Source organism: Melospiza melodia, unplaced genomic scaffold (genome assembly GCF_035770615.1).
Source record: "Melospiza melodia melodia isolate bMelMel2 unplaced genomic scaffold, bMelMel2.pri scaffold_91, whole genome shotgun sequence".
Taxonomy (NCBI): domain Eukaryota; kingdom Metazoa; phylum Chordata; class Aves; order Passeriformes; family Passerellidae; genus Melospiza; species Melospiza melodia.
Genome location: NW_026948805.1, coordinates 553,198 through 573,935, shown reverse-complemented (window position 1 = coordinate 573,935; position 20,738 = coordinate 553,198). Strand labels below are relative to the sequence as shown.

The window sequence follows — 20,738 nt, the reverse complement described above, 5'->3', positions numbered from 1 at the left end:
TTTCCCCACGTATGCTCGTGTTCACAAGTATGACACCACAAATCCCGTAATAATGATTGTTCTATCCAAAAAGTTCTTTTACAACCCCCACAACGTAGAGCTATCCAGGCAGCACAATGTGAATTGTGACAGTCAAGGCAATGTAGTTTCGCTGGATCTGTTAAGTGAAAAGTTGATAATGAGTCAATGAAACCAATCAACTCCCGGGCCGTCCGGTAGTGACGTGTCAGTGCTCTGTCCACCGCTTCCGAGTACCCCTTCAATTGAAACAGTAGTGGTTGTAGGACTAGAAGCAGTTTCTTTCCCAGTCGCTCCCTGTCCTCCTCCGTAAGGCGATCCACCAGAGGCTGCATCAAAAACAGGTTTAGTCCACTTAGCAGGCACCCACAAAGGCCCTGTAGGTGAGGAAACACAAAGATACCCCCGACCCCAATATAATACCTTTGCAGGTTTTTCCCATAATCCTGTACTTGGGTTCTTATACGTAACCCAGACCTCTGTTTCCTTAGTATTTTCCTGACCTGACCTCGGATGATGTTTCATTGCATCTTCCCCAAAAATGCATAAATGATTAATCACATACAAAACCTTAGCCAAACATGCTTGTGGATCTGTCAAATCTTGATGTTTTTCAATATACTGCTTAAGGGTACCGTTTGCTCTTTCCACTATTGCCTGTCCAGTAGAAGAGTGTGGAATACCTGTCACGTGCTTAACAGACCACTGATTCAAAAACTTCCGGACCCTAGCACTTACATAACCTCGACCATTATCCGTTTTGATACTCTTTGGAACTCCCATAACAGCGAAACAACTTAACAGATGTCTGATAACCTGTATAGCTTTCTGTCCTGCCTGAGCCGTAGCCCATATGTAATGACTATATGTGTCTATGGTGACGTGCACATGCTTGACTTTACCGAATCTAGCTACGTGTGTAACATCCATTTGCCATATCTCATTTATTTTTAAACCTCGAGGATTAACCCCGATGCCTAGACCTATCCCACCATTATGATAACTACATGTTGGACATGCTCTGACAATGGCCTTGGCTTCTGACAAACTCAGCTCAAAGTGTTTTGCCAAACCTCTTGCATTTTGATGATATCTACTATGTGCTTCTCTGGCCAATGTGTGCTTGTCAATAGGACAAGAATTATCAATGGGTAGGGTAACCAATTTATCTGCACGTTCATTCCCTTCTCCTAAACCTTCAGACCACTTATGGCTCCTAACATGAATCACAGAATATGCTGCCTTTCTTTCTCGTAAAGCCTTCCTTAACTGTATCAGTAACTCATACAATCATTTATTATTCACTTCCTTAATTGCTGCTTCCTCTATTCGTTTGGCTACTCCTGCAACATACATAGAGTCTGTGACCACATTTAAAGGCTCCTGTAAGTTGGACACCGCCCATACTACTGCTAACAATTCCAAAGTTTGTAAGCTATCTGCAGGGTCTGCTGTGAGGAGTTGATGCTTCCATTGTCCTTTTTCTTGCCAGGTAACAGCAGCACGCCTTGATTTCTTTCCTGCATCTGTAAAAACTGTAATAGCTCCTTCTATGGGGTTTTCTTCTCTCAAAGGTCGAGTAATCCAGTTCCATTCTATCATCCATTGCAAAACTCTAGGCACTAATTTACTAGTCTCTACTTTAGCAGGTGACATCAATAATGCTTCTTGTAAATTCTTTGAATTTATCAAGTACCAGTCCAAGGTTTCTTTTTCCATAGGCAATCTAATAGTAGCAGGTTCTCTACCATCCACTTCAAGAATTCTGAGACGCCCCTTTTTGATTAATGCAGCCAATTGTTCAATTTTTGAAGATATTGTTTTCTTATGCTGTAGTGGTGGTGATAACCATTCCAACACCCGTATCTCCCCCGTTTTCTTTTGCAACTGAGAGAGAGCACCAAGCAAGTGGCAAGGGCTATTCCAAATAGTAAGGTCAATGGGGTGGTCGAGTTGTCGACGAGACACATACCCTTGCTGTACACAGTTACTAATTTGCTGCAAGGCAAGATGATGCTCCTTTGTCAGGTGTACAGGAGTAGTAGGGGCCACGCCTTTTAACAAAGGCCGTAGGGCTTCTAATAAGTGATTTGGTATTCCCACAATAGGTTTCAGCCACTGTAAGTCTCCCAGCAACTTCTGTGCATCATGTAGAGTTTTAATGTCCAATTGTAATTCCAATTTTTGTGGTATCACTATTTGATCCGTCAAAGTCCATCCCAAATATTTCCAGGGTTTTGTAGTCTGAATTTTCTCTGCAGCAATAACAAGTGAATATGCAGCAAGAGTATTTATAATGGTGTTAATCTGTAAAGAGGAGAATGGCTGTTGCTGTGCAAACAAAATATCGTCCATGTAATGATATATTATAGTTGCTGGCCATTTACGACGTAGTGGCTGTAATGCTGCATCAACATAAAGCTGACATAAAGTGGGAGAGTTGCGCATGCCCTGCGGAAGAGATGTCCATTCAAATCTTTTATCTGGTTCCCCACGATTTATTGCTGGTAAAGTAAAAGCAAATCTCTTCATGTCATCAGGATGCAGGCCAATAGTGAAAAAACAATCCTTTAGGTCAATAATTAAAAGTGGCCAGTGTTCTGGAATCATAGCTGGATTTGGAAGACCAGGCTGTAAGGCCCCCATTGGTTCCATTTGGTCATTTACAGCCCTCAAATCATGTATCAAACGATATTTCCCTGATTTCTTTTTGATTACAAAAATAGGTGTATTCCAAGGGCTTGTGGACAGTCGCAGGTGTCCCTTTGTATATTGTTCCTGTACCAATTCATGGGCATGCATAAGACTCTCCCCTTTTAATGGCCATTGCTTAACCATCACCGATGTATCCGTTTTCCAGGTGAGTGGAATGGGGAAAGTCCAAGCAATGGCAATTACCCCAAAGGGTGCTGATCAGTTAACACCACTCCCAATTGTGTTAAAATGTCCCTTCCAATTAAGCAGGAAACTGTAGGAGGCAGTTGAACAATTGAAAACACAGCAGATATTTGTTGATTCTCAATGCACACAGACAAAGACGGCAACCTGCTTGCCAATGTAAATCCTCCCACTCCTGTGAGCATGTTTGATGAGGGAAATAGAGGCCAATGTTGTGGCCATGCTTCTGGAGAAATGATGCTAGTATCTGCTCCTGTATCCAATAATCCATAAAGGGTTATGCTTTGATGCCCATAGGTAATTTCAACCTTTTGTTTTGGTCTATTTTGTAAATCCACAGATAAAGTGTAACACCAGTAGAGCCAAAACCTTTTTCATCCCGTGCTTGCCCAGTAAATGATTGTATTCCTGATGTCATTTGTGACAGTGGTACCAATTGTGCAATGCGTTGTCCTTTTGTAATTTTAATCGGAGGATAAAGGGTGTAAGCCATAATTTGTATTTCCCCTGTAAAGTCCGCATCGATAACACCAGGCAAAACAAATAATCCCAACATAGTTATAGAGGAACGTCCCAGCAATAATGCTCCACATGTTTGTCCATTTAATATAAGAGGACCCTTTACTCCAGTGGGTATACTCTCAGGCCGGTTCGTCATTAGTGTGATGTCTACTGCTGCTGATAAGTCCAAGCCGAGGCTCCGTGTTGTTGCGGGTTGCAGACAGGAGGTAGCAGCGATGTCACGGCAGCAGCTGGTGTCTCCGATGTCACGGCGGCAACTTGTGTCTGTCCCTCATTGCCGCATCGGTAACACTTGATGAATGGTCTCGAGCCTCTTTACGTGACTGCCAGTGAGCCGCTTTGGAGAGGAGCAAGAGCAGCTAACACCTGATTTTGAGTAGACTATGCTTTTGCAACCCTAATCCTAATTCCTTTAAGGCTTCTGCTATAAATGTCTGTGAAGCTGTTGGCATTAATGCCATTCACTCTAATGCTTCCTCAATAGTCCAGTTTGCCCCTAAAGTAGCTAACACTCTTTGGGTTGCTGGATTGCTATTTTGCAAAGCACACCTGCTTCAATAGCACCCTGCAACACCAGCCCGATCTATAGCAATAGCTGTTCTATCGATAAAATTTCCAAATGATTCTTCCCTACCTTGTTTAATGCCCATATAAGCCGGTAACCCTCCTGGCTCTTTAACCATATCTATTGCAGCACGCACCAACCTCATAGACTCTCTAAGTTTATCAGCTCCCGATATCATCTGTGCCTCTGTACGTAAAAATGCCCCTAAGCCCATCAGCTCCTCTACTGTCACCCCATGTAATGGGTCTCCCTGGGCTCGTTGTACAGCAACCAATTCATTTACCAACGCGTGCCAATGGGCATTAAATAATAACTGCTGATGCTGAGTGAATATCAACCGAACTATTCCTCTTAAATCATTAGGACATAAAACCTGAGTATTAAAAAGATAATCTAACATTTGCTTAACAGGTTCACTTTTTACTCCAAACTGACTAACCGTAGAACGTAGCTGAGTTAACAGCTTCCAATCTAAGGGAGTATATTCTGCTATATTATGCGTAAGGTTCCCCTGTCCATCATACTGTGGTGTGTATGTAACTGGACATGCAAGACTAGAAGCTATTTCCACCGCCTCACCATCCCCCATTTGCATTACTTCTTTCGCCAAAGCAGCCCAAGCTTCCCTCCTCTGTTTAGCCATCTCCCCCCATGGATCACGGTGTGCCCCTGGGATGGGATCTGGCCCTTTAAGGGTGCTATGCTGCTGGCGCTTCGGTGCAGACACCGAGGTTTCGCGCGGGGGGGGCAGTGAAGCAGAGGCTGGCTCGCGCGGGGGAAGCGGGAGCCCCCCCTCCCCCGCTGGAGCTGACAGTGAAACCGGAGCCGACTCAAGCGGAGCCAGCCTGCGAGGGGGAGCCAGCCCCCCCGCTGGAGCCGGCTCGGGCGGGGGAGGTGACCCCCCCACTGAAGCTGTAACCGGAGCCGGCTCACTGAGGGGAAGCGGCAGAGGCAAGGCTGGCGGCGGAGGCGAAGCTGGCTTGCCCCTACCCCCACCATCTGACCCGCCTGAAGCTGGTGGCGGAGGCAAAGCTGGCTTGCCCCTACCCCCACCATCCGACTCGCCCTCCCCCTCTGACAGGAAAGGTGCAAACGGTTCCACTGCGCCTATAGAGAAATCCTCCACACCACTTTGCTGGGGACTCTTAGGCATAAGTACCTTAGTTACAGAAGGTGCCAGGGGATCATCTTCACGACCATACCCTATATTCCTCTTATGAGCTTCTGTTGCCCTTTCTGCTGCCTTTCTCTCAGAGACCTGCTGAAGTAACGTGTTATACACCACCCGCCATAACTTCCCGAATTTCTTTGCTGACTTATCATCGTCTAGTACTGTATCCCACAATATTTCCCCAAACTTTCTCCACTCTGATAACTCATGAACTGTATGAGGATTAGAAAAGATACCCTTAGCATGGCCATAAGCTAATAACCCTGGTAACTCCTTTTTTAAATCTATCCCTTTTATCCCACGCCGCTCTAAATAGGCGGTAAATAAATCATATGCCGCTTGCCTATCCATACCTATTAATCAGCGCGCGCTGTTGCAGCTCTCCAGGCTCCGGTGGACACGTATTGGCTTAAGTCACAGTTGTGAACCTTAAGGGTGCTTCAAATTCCGGCACCGTCCCAGCTGCTGGGACCCAAACCCAACTTCCCGACCGTGGCGTAATCCCTTTTTCTTTTAATCCGAGAAAAAGGGCAGAGATTCGGTTATGCCCGCATTCTCCACCATTTGTCGACAGAAGGGAACCAGGACATCAGTTTGATCATCACAGGCTCAATTTTATTGATCAGTACGGCGGGTTAAATACAGTTAATAATGAGCTTCATACATATTGCAAAAGTTGAGCTCAGGATTGGTCAGCTTGCATATCAGCACCTACGCCTACTTCTACATTCCTATGGTTCTACTTTTGATACTTTCTACATATTCTTAGGATATATTCAGGACTAATCTCAACTCCCTATCCTCATGTTGCAGCAAGGTCGCTGCTGACTCTTCCTTTCAGCTTGCTGACTGCTGACTTTTCTCCTTCAGCTTAACCAGTGGCATTATATCAGTGTGGCCTTTCTCAGCTAACCAATTATTAATAATGCTCTCCACATTGGGGATTCATATGCTCGGCGGCCATGTGATGGACATGTCAAGAGGAAGATAACACGTGCTCTGCACTTGAGGGGCTTATGAAGAGATGCTAAAAGAAAACAAGTGTAAGAGGTCGGTATGCTGAGGTAATGAAGTTAGGGAGGAGTATTCAACCGACCACTTGTATCTGTGAGGGGCAAGGAGGAGGGAATGAAGCAAGTTATGATCCTGAAGTTACAACCAATAGAGCAAAAGAGCAAGTATAGGAGAGGTAAGCGCTTGAGGGCAATAACCTAAAGCACATATGACGTTGAGTAGCTCTGTTCTCGTGAGAAGCACGATCAATAGATAACCATGTCCTCTTGCTTGAGAATGCTTGAAGGCTGTTGGCTGAGAATATTACCTAGGAGGTGAGCGAATACTGTACACTAGGGGAATTCAAAGGTGTACTGGGATATTCCTCATTCTCTAGGTTGGGTGTTGTGTACATTAGGTAAGATCCTGGGTCTTTGGGTGGTGCTTGCGACTTGGCCTTGGGTAGAAATACGTGGCTTGTATGGTACCTGAAGCAAGAATGTGCCTGGTAGGTAGGCTGGCTGAATACCAGCCATTTGGGAGATAATGTTTTGGTTTTTGGTGGAAGAGCTTGACGTGTAATGTGGATTATCCTACACTTCATGAGCTGTCTGATGGGGTAGAGAGTGTGATGCATTATTATACATACCCTGAAAGCAAGAAGAAAATGTGCGGGGGGGAGGGGGAAGGAATGACGGACGTATTTAGGTGTTCCTGTATAGTTAAATTTTGTAACGACGCCTTTTCAGGCTGTAAATCTCGGAGAGAGGCCAAGTGGGAATTTATGATAGAATCTGTTTTTTTTTTTAGGGCCGTGTTTTGTTCCAGGGGGTTTGGCAGTTGCATCTAACCTGTCTCCTTACTATGGGGTGTTGGGGCTGGTTGTAGCAGCGGTTGTGGGGTGCGGCTGACTAGTGAGTTTGGGGGTCCCTTTTATTCCTTTGGTACTTGTTATGGTTTATTTAGGGGGAATGTTGGTAGTGTTTGTGTATTCAGTGTCGTTGGCATCGGATCCTTAACCGGAGGCTTCGGGTAGTTGGGGTGTTCTTGGTTATGGTTTTGGGATGCGGTTGGTTGTGATGGTGGGGCTTGTTATAGGGGATGTGTTGGGGTTGTTGATGGACGAGGGGACGGTGAATAGTGGGGGTTTGTTGTTGGTCCGGCTGGATTTCAGTGGGGTGGCTGTGTTGTATTCAGAGGGGCTGGCATTGCTTTTGATTGGGGGGTGAGGGTTGTTGACTTTGTTTGTGGTGTTGGAGCCTGTGTGGAGGTTGTCTTGGGGGGCAATTCAAGCTGTTTAGCGGTAGGGTCAGGAAGTAGTTTAGTTAAAAATGCCAGCTTTGGGAGTTGGAGCAGAGGGTTTGAGTCCTTTCTTCCTGAGGTGGGTGGTGGGGTAACTCTAAGAAGGGGTTTAGTCTTCAATCTTTGGCTTACAAGACCAATGTTTTTATAAACTATTAGAGTTAATTAAAGTTTAAGTAGCTTGTTTTCTAGGGCAGCCGCAAGGGGGAACAGAACTAGAATGATTGTGAAGTATGTGAATGAGGCTAGTTGGCCGATGATGATGAAGGGGTGTTCTACTGGCTGGCTGCCTACTAAAGTTAGGATGTGGATGTTGGCAACAAGGGTTCAGAATAGGATTTGTGATAGGGGGCGGAAGAGTATTGATCATAGTTTCGATGTTATGTAGTAGTGCGGTGAGGAACAGGATGAGGATTGAGGCGGCTAGAGCTAGTACGCCTCCTAGTTTGTTTGGGATGGATCAGAGGATGGTGTAAGCAAATAGGAAAGATCACTCAGGTTTGATGTGAGGAGGGGTGACTAGCGGGTTGGCTGGAGTTAAGTTTTCTGGGTCACCTAGGAGGTTGAGGGAGAATAGGGCTAGTGAGACGAGTAGGGAGAGGATTAGTACGAACTCTAGGATGTCTTTGATGGTGTAGTATGGGTGGAAGGGGATCTTGTCACAGTCTGAGGGAATGCCTAGCAGGTTGTTTGAGCCTGTTTCGTGGAGGAAGGTGAGATTGACGAGAGTAAGGCCTACGATGACAAAGGGAAGGAGGAAGTGGAGAGCAAAGAATCGGGTCAGTGTGGGGTTGTCGACAGAGAACCCGCCTCAGGCTCATTTGACTAGTGTTCGCCCGATGTAAGGGATGGCAGAGAATAGGTTTGTGATTACAGTAGCTCCTCAGAATGATATTTGGCCTCATGGTAGGACGTATCCTACGAAAGCAGTTGCTATGAGGGTTAGGAGGAGGATGACTCCAATGTTTCAGGTTTCTTTGTTTAGGTATGAGCTGTAGTAGAGTCCTCAGCTGATGTGTAGGTAGATGCAGATGAAGAAGAAGGAGGGTCCATTTGGGTGGAGGTTGCGGATGAGTCAGCCAAATTGTACGTCTCGGCATATGTGAGCGACAGAGGAGAAGGCTAGATGGGTATCTGCTGTCTAGTGCATAGCTAGCAGAAGACCTGTGACAATTTGAGTAATTAAGCAAACACCTACTAGAGACCCGAAGTTTCATCATGTTGAGATGTTTGATGGTGCTGGGAGGTCAATTAGGGTGTTGATGATGATTTTGAGGATTTGGTGGTTATTACAAAGGTTGAGGACCATTGGTTATTTCTGTATGTGGATATGAGGATGATGAGAATGGATAAGGTGAATGATCCTAAGTAAGCTTTGATTAGGCCTGAGTGGAGGGTGGTGGCAGTTTTGCTTGCTATAAGTTGTAGGCTGGCTAGCCCCTCTAGACCTAATATTTTGTATCAGGAGAGGTCAATTAGGTGGGATGCGATGTTTTGTCCTCCTTTGAGGAAGTTGGTTATACTTAGGTGGTGGGTTAGGGGGTTAAAGTATCCTAGGAATGTTGAGAAGACTGAGAAGGGGGCTTGTTTTGTGAGGATGAGTCTTTGGTCTATTTTTTAAATTTCAAGAACTACAGCAATGCCTAGGGCTGTTACGATTAGGGAGGTTATTTTAATAGAGGGTGGCATGGTTATTGGAGGGGTTTTTGTGGGGCTGATGAATGAGGTGAGGAGGAATCCTGCCAGGATGCTTCCCAGCGCAAGGCGAGTGATAGGGGAAGTTACTGCGGGGTTATTTTCATTTATTGGGGTCAAGGGTGGAACAAAGCCGGTCTGCACTAGTACGGTTATGCGGATTGTGTGTACCATGGTGAATGATGTGGCTAGAAGGATTAGGAGTAGGGCTCAAGTGTTTAAGTAGGATGTGTTTAGGCTTTCAATGATTTGGTCTTTTGAGTAGAATTCTGCGAGGAATGGTGTTCCTATTAGGGCGAGGTTGCCAATGGTACGGCATGAAGTGGTTGTGGGAAATATTTTTTGGAGTCCTCCTATTTTTCAGATGTCCTGTTCTCCATTTAAGCTGTGAATGATGGAGCCTGAGCATAGGAAGAGCATGGCTTTGAAGAATGCGTGAGTTGAGATGTGGAAGAAGGCTAGTTCGGGTACGTTTAGTCCGATTGTGACTATTATTAGTCCTAGTTGGCTTGAAGTGGAGAAGACAATGATTTTTTTAATATTGTTTTGGGTGAGGGCACACGTGGCTGCAAATAGTGTGGATAAAGCTCCTAGGCAGAGGCACAGGGTTAGGGCAGTTTGGTTATTATTGAATAGAGGGTGGGTTCGGATGAGTAGGAAAATTCCAGCAACTACTATTGTGCTGGAGTGGAGTAGGGCAGATAGGGGCATTGGCCCTTCTATTGCAGCTGGGAGTCATGGCTGGAGGCCGAATTGAGCGGATTTTCTGGTTGTGGCTAGGATGAGGCCTAGTAGGGGTAGTGTAGGAGATTGGGATGGGGTAGAAAGTTGTTGGATTTCTCAGGTGTTTGTGGTGGAACCTAGTCATGCTATGCAAAGATAAGTCCGATGTCTCCGATTCGGTTGTAAAGTACGGCTTGGAGGGCAGCGGTGTTGGCGTCTGCTCGGCCCTGTCATCAGCTCATTAGTAGGAAGGATATGATTCCGACTGCTTCTCAGCCAGTGAACAAGACGAATAGGCTGTTGGCGATGATTAGGATGAGTATGGCGATTAGGAAGAATAGTAGGTAGTTGTTCCCAGAATTGAGGGGAAGCTTCTTTTTTTCTACAGTTTCTCCTGAAAGGATCTGACTGTCTACCTTGACCCTTGACTGATTGCTAAAACAGTGATCTTCCCTTTGCAATGAAATGCAAACTCCAAAGCAGTGAGTATCTGCTCCAGAACCCTGGAGCTACTGTTGTGCTGTTTCACAAAGAACTGCCAGACCTCAGGAGGATTTTGGGGAAACTTTTCTGGGCAACTTTTTCCAGCAAGTTAATGACAATTGGTGCATGCAACTAATTTTTTTAAAAAGTACTTGAAAGAGAGGATTTTAGAAGCTGTTTTATGTCTTTGGTAGAACAGGAGCTTTGAGTGTTAAAGTACAATCTGCATTTTCTTCATCATGGTTGTAGTCATTTACTGGCAAAACAGGCCAAAGTGTAGGCACAACCAAGAATATTGTCCTGATCCCTTGCTGGCTGTGTGAATGAAATGTGTCTCCTGGAGGGACAGGAAATCATCTCTGTTTGGGTTGACTTGTTCTGTGGGATTCAGCAGCCCAGGCAGTTTTCTCACAGCATCTGATTGATTTCCCCTGCCCACTACAGGTAACCTCAAGCGTGTATTCAGCGGTGCTAATCCTGAGGTGAGTGAGAAAGGGACATTTCATGTTCCTGGTGTTTAAGAATTGTAGAGCCAGCTGTCAGCTTGGCCAGTAGCAGTAGAGGGCCGGCTAGGGAGACCGAAAGAAAATTCATTTTGATGCCTTCAACAGAGCTAAGATAGGCATAAGTGAAGAGTTCCTAATTTCCATCTCAGAGCCCTCAAGAAGTACAAATTCAGTTTTGCAGAGAAAATGTCACTTGCTGACAGCAGCCAGAGGGGAACACTGAACTAAGAGTAACATCCTAGAGAGTAGAATCAGCCCAGTAAAATTTAGTCAGAGAGACTGAGAATTCTATTCCTGTAAATTTAATGCCATCACCTTAGAAGATGCAGTTGTGGAACAAGAAGGCCATCTTGAAATGGTGGATGCTGTATTTGAAATCAAACAGGCAACTTTGTGCCTGAAGAGCTGCGTGGGCCAAAAGGAGCCAGGGGTGGTGGCCTTGAGCTGCTGAAGATGAGGCAGTGTGTGGCCAGGTGGCCAAGAAGGCCAAGGGCACGGTGGCCTGAGTCAGCAGCAGTGGGGCAGCAGGAGCAGGGCAGTGAGCGTGGCCCTGTGCTGGGCAGCGCTGTGGCCACAGCTGTGGTCGCTCTTGGAGTTCCTTTTGGATCCCGTGAACAACAGGATTTGGCCCACAAGGAGAATTTGTGCTGCTTTGTGACGCAGGAGATCTTCCCAGACTATTTTCTGTTTGCTGCATGGAAGGTTGGTTATTGCTTGGCATAAATTCACAGACCAACACAGAGCATTTGCTTTGTCTTGTCGGAGTATGGTTGCCACCTCGTTGTAGTGACATCAGAAGGTTGCCTTGGTGCATGGAAGGTCTGAGTGTCAGAGCAGCCCTAGGCCTTGCTCAGTGCAGGAGCATCCTCATGCTTGAGGCATTTTTGCACACTTGCACACTTTCAAAAGTCTTGTTTTTTCTGGTGCTCCAGCACAGCCTGCAAACTTGCAGAGCAGTGCGATAATGATTCACCATCTTGTTCCTGCACTTTTTGCTATATACGCTGTTTCCTTTTCAATCAACTATTTGACTCTTTTTGCACATAAGTAGAGATTGGAGTGACATAGAATGCTACTGTTAACAATGTTCATGAATTCTCCTTCGAAGATATGGCTGTGGATGTGAGGAGAAATGGGGTTATAAGTGCTAGGTAAGGGCCTGTCCCCCCATGATTCTCTCTTGCCACCGGCGACAAGAGCAAGAGCTGTCTTTCCCCTGGTTCTCTCTGCTATTGCAGAAGAAGCCAGAGAGGAGGAAAATTAGAAAGACGACCAACGCCTTTGTCCAGCCATGGTCGCACTACGGCCTGCTCATCATTCCAAGAGAGTAAGTGCCCGTTGTGGGGGGAGCTGTCTTTAGTGCACGGCAGAGGTGCAAGTTTCTGAGCAGTCAGCACTTGCTGTGTCTGGCCGAGGATGCTGAGTGCTGGAGTTCTGCAGGACGTAGCTATTTCCTGCAGGCAGTGACAGCTAGAAATTGGCCTTTGACCTGTCCTGTTGGGGCAGTGCAGAGCTGGGGGCTCCGGCTGAGCTTCTGGCTGCTTGGTTCAGGGAAGGTCCAGCTCGGGGCTTCTGCAGTGTTATGGCCAAGGGCACACATAGTAGTGCTGGCAGTCAAAAGGCTTTGTTTGTTTCTTTTGCCTTTTTGGAAAGGTGTTTTTGGCTTGTGGAAGTGTTCTGCAGTTTTCTTGAGTCGTTCTTCCCTTGTAGAGTCACTGATGACCCAATTGCCTTTTGGCTTTTGAGAAGCTGCAAACAGCAGAAGGGGATAGTTTCTGCTGATCCGTTTAGTGGTGAAGTTTTCAGCTTTGGCAAGTGCCTTGGAACCGTGAGGGGGGGTTAAGCTGCAAGTCCTTGACTGCTGTCTTGTTTTGCTCCGAACAGGAAGGTCATCTTGCAATGATGCCTGCAGTGTCTGAAGTGAAATGGGCACCTTTGTGGCTGGGGAGCTGCGTGGGCCCAAAGGACGCAGGGCTGTTGGCCGTGAGCAGCTGAAGATGAGGCAGCGTGGGGCCAGGGGGCCCAGAAGGCCAAAGGCACGGTGGCTGTGCCAGCAGCAGTGGGGCAGCAGGAGCAGGGCAGGGAGCGTGGCCCTGTGCTGGGCAGCACTGTGGCCACAGCTGGAGTGCTGTGTGCAGCTGTGGGCCCTGGGAAGCAGAAAGTCATGGAGGGGCTGCAGCGTGGGCACAGAGGGACAGGGGAGCCAGGAAAGGGGGTGCAGCACAAGGCCAGTGAGATGCTGAGGAAGCTTCAGCTTGGACAACAGGAGCTTTGTGAGGGACCGTCAGCATCTCATCAGTGCATCCAAGTATTTGAGCCACAAGAGGCTTATTCATTTTCTTTTTCTCCCAGCTAAGGTTCTTTTCATCATTATATTCTGCCCTTTTATAGCACTGGGACGGCGTCTGCTAGAATTTTATTTTCCAAGGTATCACTTCTGGAGAATGCAGTAGTTTTGCATGAGAACTCACCATTCTGTGCAGGGACCTTGGTGCAGAAGGAGCTGTTGTGGTTCCAGGCCAGCCAGTATGGCCTTACAGATCACTTTGAGCTTAGTAGTGCTCATGCCTTTTTGCAGTCCAGGGAATCAGTGTGTGTTGTGTTTGGGAATTGAGAAGGAGGTCAATGCCCTTGCATTCCAGCTGCTCCTCAGAGATCACAGAAACTGGAGGGAGCTGGGCTTTATTTCTCATTCCAGCCGCTTTAGCACCACCGGTTTAGTCGAGTCCAAGAGAAGAACTTGCCTGAGCACAGATGCAAAAAGAGTGCAATTCCCAGTGCATTCTCTGGGTCTGATCCCTTTCCATAAGGACCTACACGCTCCACATTCCCCAAGAGTGTGCTTTTTTGAAGCAACAGGAGAGCAATCTCAGGATTGTAATTGAGCAGGGCACTGGCTACCATGTTCTGATGTCTGTAGCAGCAGAGAGGACAGTGAAGAGAGATTTCAGTAATGAAATCTGTCTATCTATCTATCTATCTATCTATCTATCTATCTATCTATCTATCTATCTATCTATCTATCATCTATCTATCTATCTATCTATCTATCTATCTATCTATCTATCTATCTATCTATCTATCTATCTATCTGCCCGTCTGTCTGTCTGTCTGACTATCTATCTATCTATCTATGTAACATTTGCATAACTGAATCTTCCTGGCTCTGGTCCAAGGCAGTTGGAGGTGCAGAGCTCACCTAAAGCATCCCTTTCTGGCTAGGATTAGACACATATTCCCTCGACTGATTCTGAGCAGGTGAAGATCTTTTCCCCTCCAGATATGGTGCTTTTCCCTTTAGAGTTGTTTCCCTCCTCTGGCCTCTTCTGCCCTGAAGTCTCCAGTTAATTCTTTAAATTTCTGCCTGTCCTAGAGAGGTGCAACAATTCCATGTTTAGGTGGTGTTTGGTGACTCTGGTCACACATGCATTACATGACACATGGTTTCCTTCACTGGCATCCCCAGGGCTGTGTAAGCATTCATTCATGGGGCCTTAGGAGAGTCTTCTCTTTCCCTCAGCAGCAGCAGCAGCAGGGAGCGGTGGCAGGGTCAGGACGAGGAGGAGGTGGCTGCCCTGGCCCTTTGCTCCCGGGCCCCAGGCCAGGAGGGCTCTGGCTGCAGCAGGGCGCTCTTCGGGCAGCCCCTGGCAGCCTCTGCACGGAGCACAGCACGCTGCCCCGTCCTGCTGGTGCCACTTTTCTTCAGCAATACCCTAGCTCCTCTTCACAAGGAAAGAACTCCAGCAATCTAAAAATAGATCATTCAAGTACAGTTCTATCTGCCTTTGCATTGTAGTTCAGGGCATGTATTTTTTTGTCTAGAATTTAATGATTTTTATGAAAACATGCATTCATATCTGCACATTTTTGTAGTTTTTATTATTCATATACCAAAACACACCTTTTTAAATTCTTAATTTATTGCAGTTTGTAATTTTGAAGTAGTATATTTTAAAATGTCACAAAACAACACCCTTTGGGTAGTTTTTCTCACTTTAAAAAAAAAAACCCATAAGCCATTTTAGTCTCTGTCTCTCCAAGTTGGTTCATACCAGCCTATTTCAAATCAGGGCTACAATGCTTTTATAGGATTGAGAGAGGTCCAATGAAATGCACACCAGTGATTCCTCTTGTGCAATGTCATGGCCCTGCCATAAAGCCTCTTTTCACTTTTTTTTCTTCTCTCATTAGCTCAAATGCAAATGCACGTTTAGTTGTGAACTTACACAAGATGAGCAAAATCAAAATGATGTGAGGGGCCTTTGGGAGCTCCTTGCTGATCTTTCTGCTTCTTCAGCTGAGCAAGGCTCTGATCCAGGCAAAGAGATTGCACTTAATGCTACACAACCATTTGCTGGAACTCTGCTGATTTCTAGGAACAGCTAGAGGCCTCTATCTCCCCAGGATGTTTTGGCTGAGCCAAGCTTTGCTGGGTTTTGGCTGCAAATACCATTGCCCTTGCTTTTTTATATCCACAAGTACCATGGCTGGGCAAAAACTGCCACGAGGGGCATCTTCCAAAGGCACTTTGGTCTGGAGTTTGTGAATGAACGAGAGCTTCCTCCACTTCCAAACCACATGAAAAAAATAATGAAAGAGAACTTCCAATCCTTAACGAACAACTGACAATTCAGAAGTGGATCTAGAGCATCGGAATGAAAAGGAAGGCAATCTTCCAATGGAGTTGTGCTTTCAGGAGTTTTTCTTCTGTCTGCCACTCACAGCTGGCACTGGAAAAAGTCACATCTCTGCAAGCGTCAATGTCTTCTGTCTGCCATCAGTTGTTTTGCTGCAACAATCAGAACAGGCATCAGGCTGGAGAGAGGCTCAGCTGATGCTAGCAATAGGAGCTGCCTCAAGGAGAAAAAAGAAATGAAATTTTACCTCCCAAACCCATCTCCCCAGAGGCTCAAGCAGGATTTCTCTGGTTCCCAGAAATACAAAGAAATAGGGCTGAGAAGACCCTCTGCAGCTATGTGTTCATGCCCAAGACTTTGCTGATGCCATTTGGGTTTGGCCTTTTTTTCTTTTCTATCTTTTCTGTATTCCTTGCACATCAATTTAGAGCTCTGTAGGCTACTCGATTTGTGACTACTTTTCCCAGTCCTTTTGCATGGCCTTTGCCTAAGCAGAAAGACAAACTTCCAGAGCTCCAAGTGCCAGGGGGTAGAAGGCCCCAGTGTTATCCTGGTTCTTCCTGGGACAGACCCCTCCAGGGAGCTGGTGGACTCACCATCCCTGCAAGCCTTTAAAACACGACTGGATGTGGCACTCGGTCCCGTGCTTCAGTTGAGGTGTTAGGGCATGGGTTGGACTCGATGATCTTGAAAGTGTCTGTCTTCCAAGCCAGTGATTCCATGATTCTGTGACTGAGGCAGCTTTTCCTGCAGCCCTGGAAAGGGCTGTGGGGGCCCTTGGCCAAGGACGGGGGATCAGGGCTCATGACAAAGAAGCAAAGGGCTCAAGGCAAAGGCTGACAGGGCAGAACTGCCCCAGCGCGGCCCAGAGCGAGCCTCATGTCCTCCTCCTCACCCTGCGCCCTCTGCACTGCCCTTTGCGGCGCCGGCGGCTGCTCTCGCTGCGGGGCTCCAGAGCGTGCTGGGGCCGGGCCCCTCGTCTTCGGGTAGCGCCGGAGCCTCGGAGGCCAGCGGCTGCTGCTGTGGCCGGCAGGGGAGAGCTGCGGCTGCGGCCCTGGGCACGACGAGCTGCCGCGATGGCCGGCTCCTGCCGCGGCTCCTACCTCTACTCTGGCCTCTGCTCCTGCCCTGTGTGCACAGACACGGCCGAGGGCTGCCCGGCAGCTCCCTGCCGCTCCGCAGCGGGCCCGGCCGGGCCGCTGCTCTCTGCGGCCTCTGCCCGCCGCTGCCGGCCCCGCCGCGCTCCCTCCTGCCTCTGCCACAGCCGGCCCACACGGGAGGCAGCACACTGCGGCCGGCTCGGAAAAGCCCTGCCCGCAAACCCCCCGCCACGGCCCCGGCCGCAGGGCACAGGCTGCCGGTGTCCTCACAGCTGCGAGCCGGCCCGGGCCGCCTGCCCGCCTCGGCCACAGCTCCCGCCTGTGTCTCCACGGCCGCGGCTGCTCGGCACAGCGGGCTGAGCACAGCCAGCGCCAGCAGCAGCTCCTCACGGGCCCAGGCTCCAGGCGCTCCGAGCCCGCCCTCCCAAGAATCCCAGCCCTGAGGGGCTTGGCGTCCCAATGCATCCCCTGGGGACAGCAGAGTCGGCCGCTGAGCTCAGCCCATGGTGACACCACCAAGTGACCAATGGAAAATTCACCAAATCCTCATCAGAGACAAGAGAAAACTCCCATGGTGCCTGACAGCCTGAAGCAACTGCCAATTCCAGATCATTCCATCCATGTAGGAAAAGAAGCTTTTGCATTAAAGCAGAAAAGAGTTATCGAAAAAGAGGACAGGAACAAACAGCAAAGTTATTTGGACTCATGCTTCTTGTGTCTGTTAGAAAGGCCAAGAAAATGCAATCCTTGCTCTTCTGACACAGCTCTCTCTGTTCATGATGTGGGGCAGGGAGTGCTGATGATGTGCAGGAGCTGATGCAAGGGACAGGGACAAGGATGTAGCAGGCACAGTGCCAAGCTGACAGAGGGATGATCTCTGGCAGTGGCACTGAAGGAGGAGAGTTTGCAGGCAGCACAGAAAATGGCTCTTTGTTTCACCTCTTCTTTCAGTGCTGCTAAGAATGTAGCCTGGAGCGAGCTGGGAACACCAGAGCCTGGAGCCCTTTCCATGCAGGGCTGCATCAGACACAAACCAGCCGGGGACTGAGGAGCCCCTGGGGTGGCAGTGAGCAACCTCGGGCTCTGCTCACTGCTGCTGGCATTTTCTATTGAACCATCTCCAAGGACTTCTGTTGTGCTCTGTATTTCTAAGGGTTTTCCCCCTTGGTTATTTTTGGTTGTCTCCTGCACCTTTTCTTCTCCAAATTTTCCTACCCTGTCAGCAGCAGCTCCTGTCCAGAACTGGCTCGAAAATATCAGCAAAGCAGCTAGGAACAACAATGGGTGGAATCCTGTGGCTCAGGAATTCGTATGCCAGAGCCCTGCCTGTGCCTGTGCCTTATGTCAGGACCTCCTTCTCTGTGCAAAATCTAGGGATTAGTGGAGTTTTTTTGCCAAAGAGCTCCTGAGGAGCAAATGTTGTGCTAGGTTTCTCAGGAGTGTATCTGTTAAGTTCATTGCTGGCAAAGAGAAAGTAAGGCCAGGGTAGCAGAGCAGCTGGGAGCTGGTCACTCCCTGCAAAGGGCTGGTGTAGGATGTGAGAACACCACGTTCCAGGAGAGGTGAGCAGGGTCAATGTGCTCAAGGTGCTGCCAATGAGGTTCTGGTTCACTTAGAGAGTAGTCAGGAGTGGTGAGCACTGCAAGATCCAGCTGCAGTCCCCATCCATGTCCCTTTCAGTGCTGGCTTTAGGGTGTCTGCAGCCTGGATCCAGAGCGCCCTGGGGGGCTCCTGAGGCTGCCTTTGCACTCAGGGTGAGGATGCCCAGGAGCCCCTGAGGCCGGCAGTGGGGACGAGGGCTGGGGCTTGCGGCCTGGCAGGTGTGGCTCTGGGGGCTGTGACATGCCAGGGCATGGGTCACTGTCACTGCCCTCCGCAGCCCTGGCTAGCTCTGTGATGCTCCAGGGACAATGGCAAGAGTGGGGAACTGGCTAGGTTAGGGTTTTGCCTGAGCCAGAACCTCTAGACCAAATGCCCAGCAATAGATACCCCTGGAGGGCCGAGTGAAGGAAGCACAGGAGGCTCTTCTGCGGGGTAAAGTGCAGCAAATTCCTCAGGAGAGGCGGGGGGAAGGTTCACAGGGCAGAATTCCCAAAGGGAACAGATGTTGAAAGAACCCCCAACACCCCTGTGCACGGGTTTCTAAAATCTTTGAAAACACGGGGCGGACACCATATAGTAACCAATAAGCGACTCTTGGGGTGTGGTTTTGAGGGCTACAACAAATCAGAACAAGGGGAAGAGAGAGCGTTGGGATAGGGATTGGATCTTGGGGTGAGGGACAGGGAACTTTGTGGAACAAAGGGTAGGGTTTGGGCTGAGGGATGGGGCAGAGGGGCCGGGTTGTCTTGACAGACAGGGAAAAATCTGGTGAGGAGGGAGGGGATTCTTTGAGAGACACTGGGGTAGGAGGGCATAACACAGGGGAGAGACTAACTGTAATAACTCGGGGAACACTTGAACATACCACTATATAACAGAACATTTGGCTCAATGAACTAACTCACTGCAACACAGAAATTCAGGCTTTCGGCAGGTGAGAGGTGGCACTATTAGAACCCGCAGCAGCTGGTGAAAGCCATCTCTCTCCTTCAGGTTCTTGCTGTGCGGGAAGGTGCTGCGAGTTGTGGTGGCTGCACTCCCCCTTTGCTGGGAGGATGATCTGTACCAGGGGGGAGCAGAAAGCTGCCATGGTGAGCAGAACATGCTCAGAGCATTACAGTTCAGAGAATGGCACTGCCCCTGAAGGGCAAAAAGCCTGAAAGCATAGAATTCTGTGCAGAACTGTTGCACAAATTTTCTCTTCTAGAACAAGCCCATTTTGTAGATGAATACTCTGGGTTTTATAGAATACATGGGGTTTTTTCTTAAGGTTTTTGGGAGAACTCTCAAGTTTATTTCTCTTTGTATTTTACATCCAGCATGCATACAGGTTTTTTTTTAATTATTATTTTTCTTTAGTAAATACTTAGGGAAAAATACCTAAGCATTTTTGAATCCTTTGGGATATTGTGATTAATATTCTTAGAAAGATAACCTTGTTGAACAAGTGTGAAAACACAGAGAGAGGAAAAATAGCATAAAAGTCTTTTACAAAAGGGCGTGTAATAAGGACTGCAGAACTGAGTAATTCCTCCAAGGGCAGAATTAGCAAGATATATCACCAAGAATACCTGCCAAGATACTTCCTTAAATCAAGGGAAATGTGACTTGCAGCCGTACAAAGTACAGCCAAAGCAAATGAAAGCCTTTGGAAAAGAGGGAATTTTGCCAGTGACATCAGTCTGTGTGGATAACTGAGGGATGCCCGTCATTATTGCACTACACTCCTCAATATTTGCAATGCCTTTTCTCCCTATTTCTGTGAAATGAATAAGCTGTCGTTGTTTACCATTAACTTAAGCTCTTAGGGGAATTACCAAGCACTATGTGTTTTTCTGTAGCCAAGCAGGGCTTGAATTTCCCAAATCTTCTACAAAGCAGAAGGGAATCACAGAGTTACTTGTGCTAATGTTAATGAAGTGTTTCATAAAAGCAGGTGAATGAGAGCATTGCGTTGTAAAACTTGCACATGCAAGAAAACAGGAGTCCACTTAGAATAAAACATATAAGGCTAGCATGACATCAGAACAGGATAAAATGAAATTGCTAGATAGGAACTGATGCATCAGAAATTAGGTGTATCATTTCTGATACATCTGCATGCATTTGCAAGCTAAAACAGAAAAAGAAGGGCAGAGATAATAAGGAATGAAGATTTTAAAATTGCACTGTGCAGAAGAGACACACAAACCACCAGTGTGAACACAGCTGGGAGATTCAGCTTGGAGATGGATTAGAGTGGAATCCATTCACTGAAGGTCTCTGGTGCACATGAGTGCAAAGACTGAGGAAAAAAGAAGAAAAGTTTAATTTCTGAAAGCTGTTTAGATTCCTGGAAGCATTGTCTAGAGACCTAAAAATCTAAAGCCTCAGAGAATCTGAACCTAAACCATCCCCAAATGGATTGATCAGGTATGATGTGCACATCTCTGCTGTTTTCAGAGTCAATGAAATTGACAATGAGTGGCTGGAAATTAGGAATGCCCACCCAGATTTTATCTCCATTACTTTAAGAACACCTTA

General features: G+C 47.5%; 2 pseudogenes; both read right to left on the bottom strand.

Annotated features, from left to right (window-relative positions):
• Nucleotides 1-7,630: 7,630 nt before the first annotated feature.
• LOC134414027 (cytochrome b-like) overlaps nucleotides 7,631-20,738 on the bottom strand; it is a 64,025-nt pseudogene continuing 50,917 nt past the window's right edge.
• LOC134414028 (cytochrome b-like) lies at nucleotides 7,960-8,670 on the bottom strand (annotated as a pseudogene).